An 8,184-nucleotide genomic window follows, 5' to 3' on the forward strand; every position below is an offset into this window, starting at 1 on the left:
GCAAGGTGACTGGAACATACAGGCTCAATGCTGTGTGTGTAATGTTGTCTGTCTCCTAATCTGTCCTGTCTGTCTTCAGCTCTTTAATGGATCAAATAAAGTGAATCGGAATCGGATCTATCGGCCTCGTAGGTTTACAAAAACACAGGTAATTAGACTCCGGTCTGCTAAACCTCTCCTACATTGTTCAATGAGCCTTGTTCCTGCAAGTGATTCAGCAACACTTGATTGCTACTGTTCATGAGGACGTGCATTTTTCATGCAATGTGATCAGCTGCTTAAATTACTACACTCTTTTGGAATATGAGCCTCTCCGTTTGTGGTGTTTCGGTTTGTTGACCAACTTTTGGTCCGTTAGCTACAACGTTGAGTGGGTGTGAGGATTTGTTTGGAGCGTAAGCTTCATATATGTGGAATAAAATGGAGAGGAATGGAAGTATTACCTCTCACATGGCTACTCCTGTTTTAAAAAAATTGCCCAATGCTTCTTAAAGGGATAGTTTGGAGTATTACTACACCTGCAGCAGGTGTTCAAGAGGGAATATAGTGCCAGAAAAAAGGCGCAGGAGGATGTTTTGTGACATTGCCTGCCTGTTGTTTTTGTAGGGTAAACCTTTTTGGTTTGATGACACTGGCGTCTCACCAGAACGACTTATTCTACGTTCGGAACCGGCCATAACTCCGACCACTGGACTCGGTGAGGAAGCTAATAGCTTTGCAACCACTACACTACTAGCAAGTATTTCATACAACTTGGTGTCCAAAAATCAGAACTATCCCTTTAAATAGGCTCACCTACACTTACCAGCTAATATCCTACACAACCGCACTCCTAGATCTGATACTGTATATGCATCGCTGACCTGGAACTGCTGTGACCAACTTACCAACATATTAATGCATGCAGTACCTATTCCAACAAATTTGAACATTACCACGGCAGCAGGTCAAACTGCAGACTGTGTCCAATTGCATCTAAAAAAGCAGGCCTGGTGCACCTGGAATTTAAACCATGAATCATCAAAATTCTTCACAAGCAGTCTGTTCATGTGAAGGATGCCGACACAGCCAGCGCTGGGCCTCCGCTCGCTAACTCTGACCATGATGTCAGTCTCGCAGACTGCTTGCCATCTGTCATCCAGCCTCTCAGAGCAGTAAAACAGTAATTAGGACAGTAAATGTTTGACCCTACAGAGGAGCTGAGAGGATGCTTTCTCTGCACAGACTGAGACGTGGTTACAGCATCACTTACTGCTTTTATATTGCTTCTGCAAATTCGTCATGCAGAAAACTTAAACCAAATGATAAAGCCTGCATCACAGAAGACATTAAAGGAAATGCTGCATAAAAGCCGTTATATTAGCGACTGGGACATGCACGGAAACAGCACAAAGACTGGGCAGAAAAATGTGTTCAAATCTGATCCAAGAAACTGTGGGCTGCAACTGTGTTCAAAACTGATTCAATGATTCTCTACATGATGAAAATGAAATGAATTTGGTGGTTTGAATCTGATCCTCACGACAGGGTGGGTCAGGGAGGCACTCAGATAACTGCAGCTCTCATCCCATCACGTGTCTGCTTGTAAGCATGTAAAGTGACCAGTGATATATGTAAACATGAATGCTGAAGTTGGGGAACAAATACAAACAATCAAAAACAAAATGTCTGAAGAACAACAAACGCAACTCAAGAGTGTGTTGCGTTCTTCCTCTGCAGGTCGCCGATGACAAAGTTAACGACTACATGTTAGATATCAGTGACAATAATAATCAGGACAGGATGTGTTGCAGTTACGGCGCAGCCCGAACACGGCGTCTGTCACCACAGTACATGTTAGACAAGAGGACGGCGCAGCTGAGAGAAGCAGCGAACAACAACAGAGAGAAACCTCATGATAACAGCTTCCAGCCGGTCATCAGCCGCTGAGCTGAGTCATGAGACTGAAGCCGAAGGACCCACGCTGTCATCATGTGGCTGTCTCACCTGAGTGTGTGTGTATGCGGTGCGTGTGTGTGTGAGAGCGAGGAGTGCAAGATTGTTGGATTGATTAATTAAACCACCCACTTTAGACGAAAGACTAAAACCGTCAAATGTGATGAAATCTAAACCACAAACACAAACACGGTGTAGAAACACAACGACAGATAAACAAAGAAAAACCAGAGGAATAGAGGAAGATGGAAAGATGGTTAGTGCTGCAGGTTCCTAGTTCGAGTCCCGGTTCAGACGTAGTGGGCCTATCAGTGTGTAGTGTTGTTCTCTCTGTGCATGCCTCCTCCGTTTCTGCGAAGGATCCATCGAGTGCATCCTTCGCGGCCCAACATATCCCGTGATGCATTGTGCGTCAATTCAAACAAGATGGCGGCCTCTTACTGAGGAATACACTTTAAAATGTAAACGTTTTTGGTTTCAACTCAAATGAATAGCTAGAGATACAAGGGTTTAATAAAACGAAAGGGCTGTTGCTAGGCGACAGGAGCGGCGTTCGGAGACGCAGGGGTAAGGGCGGGAACAGCTGGTGACGCGAACAGGAAATCCACCGGACCGTCTCATTTCAGTTCGGCGTTAACGGTCTCCGCAGGCTATGAACGGAGCATGGACCGCCTCCTCCGAAGGCTACAGCCCGTGGATTGAGACACAGCTTATGTGATTGACGGGTGACCTGTCCAGGTGTAACCCCGCCTCTCGCCCAATGACAGCTGGGATAGGCTGCAGCCCCCCAGCTACTCTGAACAGAATAAGTGGTTTCGATCATGGATGGATGGATCCAGCTAAGAACGGACCTGCCTTAGATATCTCTGTCTCTGCTTTAGTTTAGTGACTTGTAAGAATTCTTCAGCACTAAACAAACGTCCTGTTTGGCCATTTTTTGCATGCGTCTCAGGGCCACTCACTTTATCTTCTGAATTTCAAAATGAAGTTGAAATTTCAGTCCATATTTTGTCTTTACAAAATGTGCTTAAAGAAACGACATGAGCCTGCTTCTTCTGTTCTCTGTGGCTTTCTTATGAAGCCACAACAATAAACCGAGGCATCGCCATAACAGGAAGATCGATTCTGAGGCTAGGTATTTGTGGGAGGGATTAGCATTGTTATGATTTGTCTCTGCTGTAAACAGGAATACAAAAATACAAATGTTTGACTGAATGTAAAGCAGCAAAAGAGAGGCTGGACGTCGATGTAAAGATTCAGACGAACACAAACAAACAAAGATTAGCTCGAAAAATTTCAGTCGTTGAAAGAGTTTTAAAATCAGTCGGCAGCGGACGTTCACAGTTCTCCAGCTTCCAGATTTGTAACAAACTGAAGCAGAGTAAAGACTTTGAACTTTCAGACCTTCCTTCCAGCAAAGACCGGATCACATAACTTCACTTCCTTCCGAACTTTCTTTGTACTGAATCTAGTTTCCAAACTTCTCCGTGACTCTGCAGAGCTCTACCTGCCTCTGTTCACCGCCTACACATATTCTCCCTTCTTTCTTTGTCACATGAATCCTTCTGAGAAATATGTCAGGAATCTTACGTGCAGTGCCAGACGGGACCTGCAGACTTCACATCCCTCTACAATGTAGCACACACTGACATGTAGCCCCTCTTTCATGTGTCTCACTTCCTGTTTCTATATCAGGCTCCAGGAAGCCTAAACTCAATCAGCCAGCTCCTTTACTGTACACCCACAGCCCTGCGCTGACCAGCAGCCTGTTTACAGCCACACAAAGGCATGAAGTGAAACAAAGAGAGCCTAATCGCACATTCATAGAAGGTTCTGGACATTATGACAGCAGCTTTGATCCTTTGTGTAACTGTTTAGTTTATGAATCAGCAGAAAACATCAACATTACAAGAACACGTTTCTTTTTACCACGTAGGCTCTTATTTCTGAAGATTTGACCTCATAAGTGAACACACGGCGACAAACCTACGGCCTGCTTGTTGTGAGAAAAGTTAACGCCTCCGTCTTCAGGAATCTCTTTCTGTTGCCTTTCTGATGCTGCCAAAACCAAAACAACTTTGTTTTAACTTTCATACAAAAATCAATCGGCAGATGTGAACACACTCTTACAATGCAAATACAGGAAACAACAAACACACGGATGAGGAAACGTTTTGCTTTAAATTAGTATTAAAGTGAATCAGATGCAAATGTTGGTGCATCACAAGTGCAAGACTTTCAGTGTGTGAAGTTAATTCGTTTCCCTTTGGAGGGTATCAAAGGCCCCCTCCAGTGACAGAGTTTAACCTTGTAAACATCTCCATGTGGTGTTCTTCATGTGCTACAAGACATATCAGGGACAACATCAGCATCATCATCATGGCTGGGCCTGTCTGCTTTTAAACTGCAGTGTACCAAGGACAGGCTGAACAACACGTTTTCAGATTGGCAGGTTTGAGACGTCACAAACCTAACGAGCTAATCCTGTTAATGGACGGGGTGACGCTATGCATATCATTATGTGTAACCTATGGCAACCACTTCTGCGATGCGCCAGCTGTAACCGTCATCGTCACTACTGACGATTAACGTTACTACTACTAATTACTACATTTCAAGCTCGCTAAGCTTCAACAAGTCGCCGCTAAACGACGGCAGAGACGTGTAAATGTGCATAGTGGGCGGGGCCTACGCAGATTCAGGGATTTTTAATGAGGGAGAAGGAGGAGATGCTTTGGGAGGATTTTTACCAGGTAGTTAAACTTATTTTGCAGAAAAAAATGTCAGACAGAATTTATTATTTCAAGCAGAGCATTTTATACGTCTGAAAACACGACTGGAGCGGCTCTTTAATTATCTATTTTATGACCAACACAGGCTTAATACGCAGAGTGGGTAGACAAAAACACACATACTGTTAATGTTTCTAATAACCACTGCAGCTCTGAACTAAGAGTTATTGATACTTCTTATTAACATTCTTCTTCATTGTCACCTCATCCTTTCTTCTCCTAGTCAGACACCTGGTGCATCAGAGCAGCTGTGATCAGCCCTGACTGGTGCTCTGCAGCATTAAAGCCACACATGTTGCACAGGCATTTCCTGTCAACCACAGCACCACCACACAGCCCTTTTATCTGCAGACACCCCTCTGATCAGGTCACGAGTCTATCGGGCACGCTTGATGCATTTTATAGACCGCTCTCTGTTGTTATTGTGTCAGCAGCTTGTGTTATCTTCTCCACGTTGTCGCCCTCATTCCTATCATTGTTCTTTGGTCTCTACATATCAGAGCTGCTGCAGCCCCACATGCATAGTTACATGCTCTAAGAGATGCACATCAGCTCCAACCAAGCTTTAAGTAGAGATTCAAAATAGGATCATGTGCATGTAACCTCTACAATGTGGTACACTCAGGCGGATATTCGTCTGCATGAAGGAGGAAAAGAAATGATGACTTGCTTGTAGTGTAAGAAAAGTCCTGAGTCCAACAAAACAAAAGTGAAGAGGCAGGACAAACGCAGCCCGAGGCCGGAGCCAGAGAGGCAGAGGGGAAGTGGAGGGCTGCAGGTACTTAATCCTGGCTGTTCATTTCATGCTCGGGTGGCGGTGCAGCCGTCCATGTTTCAAAGCCCTCACAGGCTCGACCTGACACCCTGCAGGGAAAATTAATGACTTCAATAAAAGTGCCACATTTTCCTATGACGTTTCCCGCATGGAGCTTTATTGAACAAATCTTAATTTGGCTCTGATCAGATCACCAGAGCTTGTTACTGTACGTCTGGGAAGAAATGAATGAGGCACTTTGTGTGAGTGCGTGTGGGTGTGTGTGTCTGTGTGCACGCAGCATGTGGATGACTAAGTTCTTTCCTCTATGCAGCAGCCAATCCACAGGACATGATGTACGAGGCTCGGTGCTTTTAGCTGAGCACCTGTGTTGTTTTAGTCTACCTGAAAGGGTGGTGGATGACAGGGCCCGTTTTCTGCTGTCCAGAGGATCATTTTTGTACTTAAGCGTCAGCATGTGAGATTTTCTGTCCCTGACCTGCTGCACAAAGCACACACCTGCACTGCACATGGACCAATGCAAACTCGATTTGCAGCATTAAGTTCTGTTTGAACTTCAATCCCACAGCTGGAACAAAGAGGGTCGAGTCATTTCACCCTCCATGTCCTTAAACAGTCAATTTTTAACCACGCAGGAGGTGTCAGGTTACATTTTTGATCCAGCTCATTAATCACTGCTTTATTATGGTAATCATTTAATGTCTGTAATGTTCTTTTTTTATACTTTAGCCCAAATTATTCTGATCGATCTCGGACTGCTTGGATCCCAAAAACCACCCAGCATAAACTCCTGACCATATTTACTTTGCCTTTCTTGTAGAGTAAATCCGTCCGTGTCCCCGCCGTCTCTCTTGCGCAGCGTGTGTCTGAGCTGTTATGCACCGTGTCAGTAGGACACAGCGGCTCGTTCGCCGAGTCCTCGCAGCTCGCTGCACCTCAGACAAATGATATTCCAGCAGAGGTTTGGATGTGAAGGTGTCAGCAGTTTTAATGAGTGGCTGCAGAAAACCTCCACTCATTTCTGAGGCGCTGCCTGCCAGACTAATCCCACCAGAGCTAACTGTGTGTGTGTGTGTGTGTGTGTGTGTGTGTGTGTGTGTGTGTGTGTGTGTGTGTGTGTGTGTGTGTGTGTGTGTTAGAGGTACAGAGCGGGAGTATGTATATAATAGTTTGAATTTCTGTTGAGTCGAGGGTGTGTGTCGGTGTGAGAGACGATGTACGCTGACAGATTTGAGTTATCTAAAATATCCGGCCAACATAACGCACACACACACACACACACTTTATGCACAACACTTAAACAGCAGAGGCCAGACCTGATCTGCTTACACAATAATCCATCACAAGGTTTAAAAATAAAACACAAAGATGATTCATGTGGAGCAAAAGGTGGAGTGATGTGTTCAGCATCTGTTTGATATATGAGTCGACTCGATGCTGAAGGGATGGTTCGGTTAGTTTCAAGTGGGGTTGTATGAGGCACTCATCAGTAGTAAGTGTCTCCGTACAGTAAATAAGCCAGCGCGGCTCCAGAAGCCAGCTGGAGTTCCTACACAGAAGCTAAGCTAAGCACCGCCGCAGACGGGGTCAGGAGCACCTCGTATTTTAGCCACTTAAAAGAGTCCGACGTATAAACAAACATCTCAGTGTAAGTGCACGCTGTGTTTGATTTTTCTGTCACCACTTCACGTTGACATCAGACAGCCCCTTCCCTCAGCGCTATGTCTTAGGGCCGGTTCACACCAGCCTTGTTTAGTCCGAACCACAGTCCGGTTTGATTCAGGCGATAACATAAACGGACTTAAAGTAGGACCAAATACAGGAAGTTGTTAACGGGTGCTGACACTGGCAGAGACACACAGCAAGATGAGTAGAGGACAGGCGTGGAGGAGCGACGAGGATTTGAAATCTGGCTGGTTCTTGTGGAAACGCACGAGAACACGGAGGTGTTCAAACTGTTCAGTGAAAAACTAAAGGAGAGAGGGACTGATCGATCTGTGGAACAATGTCGGTTAAAGGTAAAAAAAAAACTCATCATGAACATTAAAGTCTGCCGTCGTGTTGAGTGTGATTGATCAGTGTGCTCTCTCTCTCGCTCTGTTTACTTCAGGGAGTTTACCCTCGTGAAAATTCTGGCCAATCAGAGAGCAGTGTCCTAGTGCATCAAAACTTTTTGCCGTGTGAACACAAACCACACTGGAGGCAAAATGCAACTTTGTAACAATCTGGTCTTTGATTCAGACCAAACAAACAGACTTTATGTGTGAATGCGCCCTGAATACCTTCGCCTGCAGCACACGTGTCGGATCAGCTGTTTAGGTCAGCGGTTTGTAGAAGAGACGACAAATAAAAGAAAATACAGTATTATGGAGACGACAAAGTGCCGTTCACGGTGGGGACTACAGGACATTGTTTTCCTCTTCATGCCGTGAAGCGTTTTATGCCGTGTGTCAGCTGTTTGTGTCAGAAAGTGCAGCGGCTAGGCTAGCAAATCAAACTTCACTTTTCGGAAGAGATCACAGGTGGTGCTGCCCGTGTTCTTTTCCTAGACTGATGAAACAAAGAGTGTCATTGTTAGCTTATAGATCACACCGCGTTCTGCTGAGTGATAACGGTGTTAGATAGCGGTGGCTAGCGAAACATCAACGCTCCACGTGCAACACTGAAACAGCTGCACGTCTG

Source organism: Semicossyphus pulcher, unplaced genomic scaffold (genome assembly GCF_022749685.1).
Source record: "Semicossyphus pulcher isolate SPU_LCO1_2020_fin unplaced genomic scaffold, fSemPul1.0.p SCAF_19, whole genome shotgun sequence".
In the NCBI taxonomy this organism is placed as follows: Eukaryota; Metazoa; Chordata; class Actinopteri; order Labriformes; family Labridae; genus Semicossyphus; species Semicossyphus pulcher.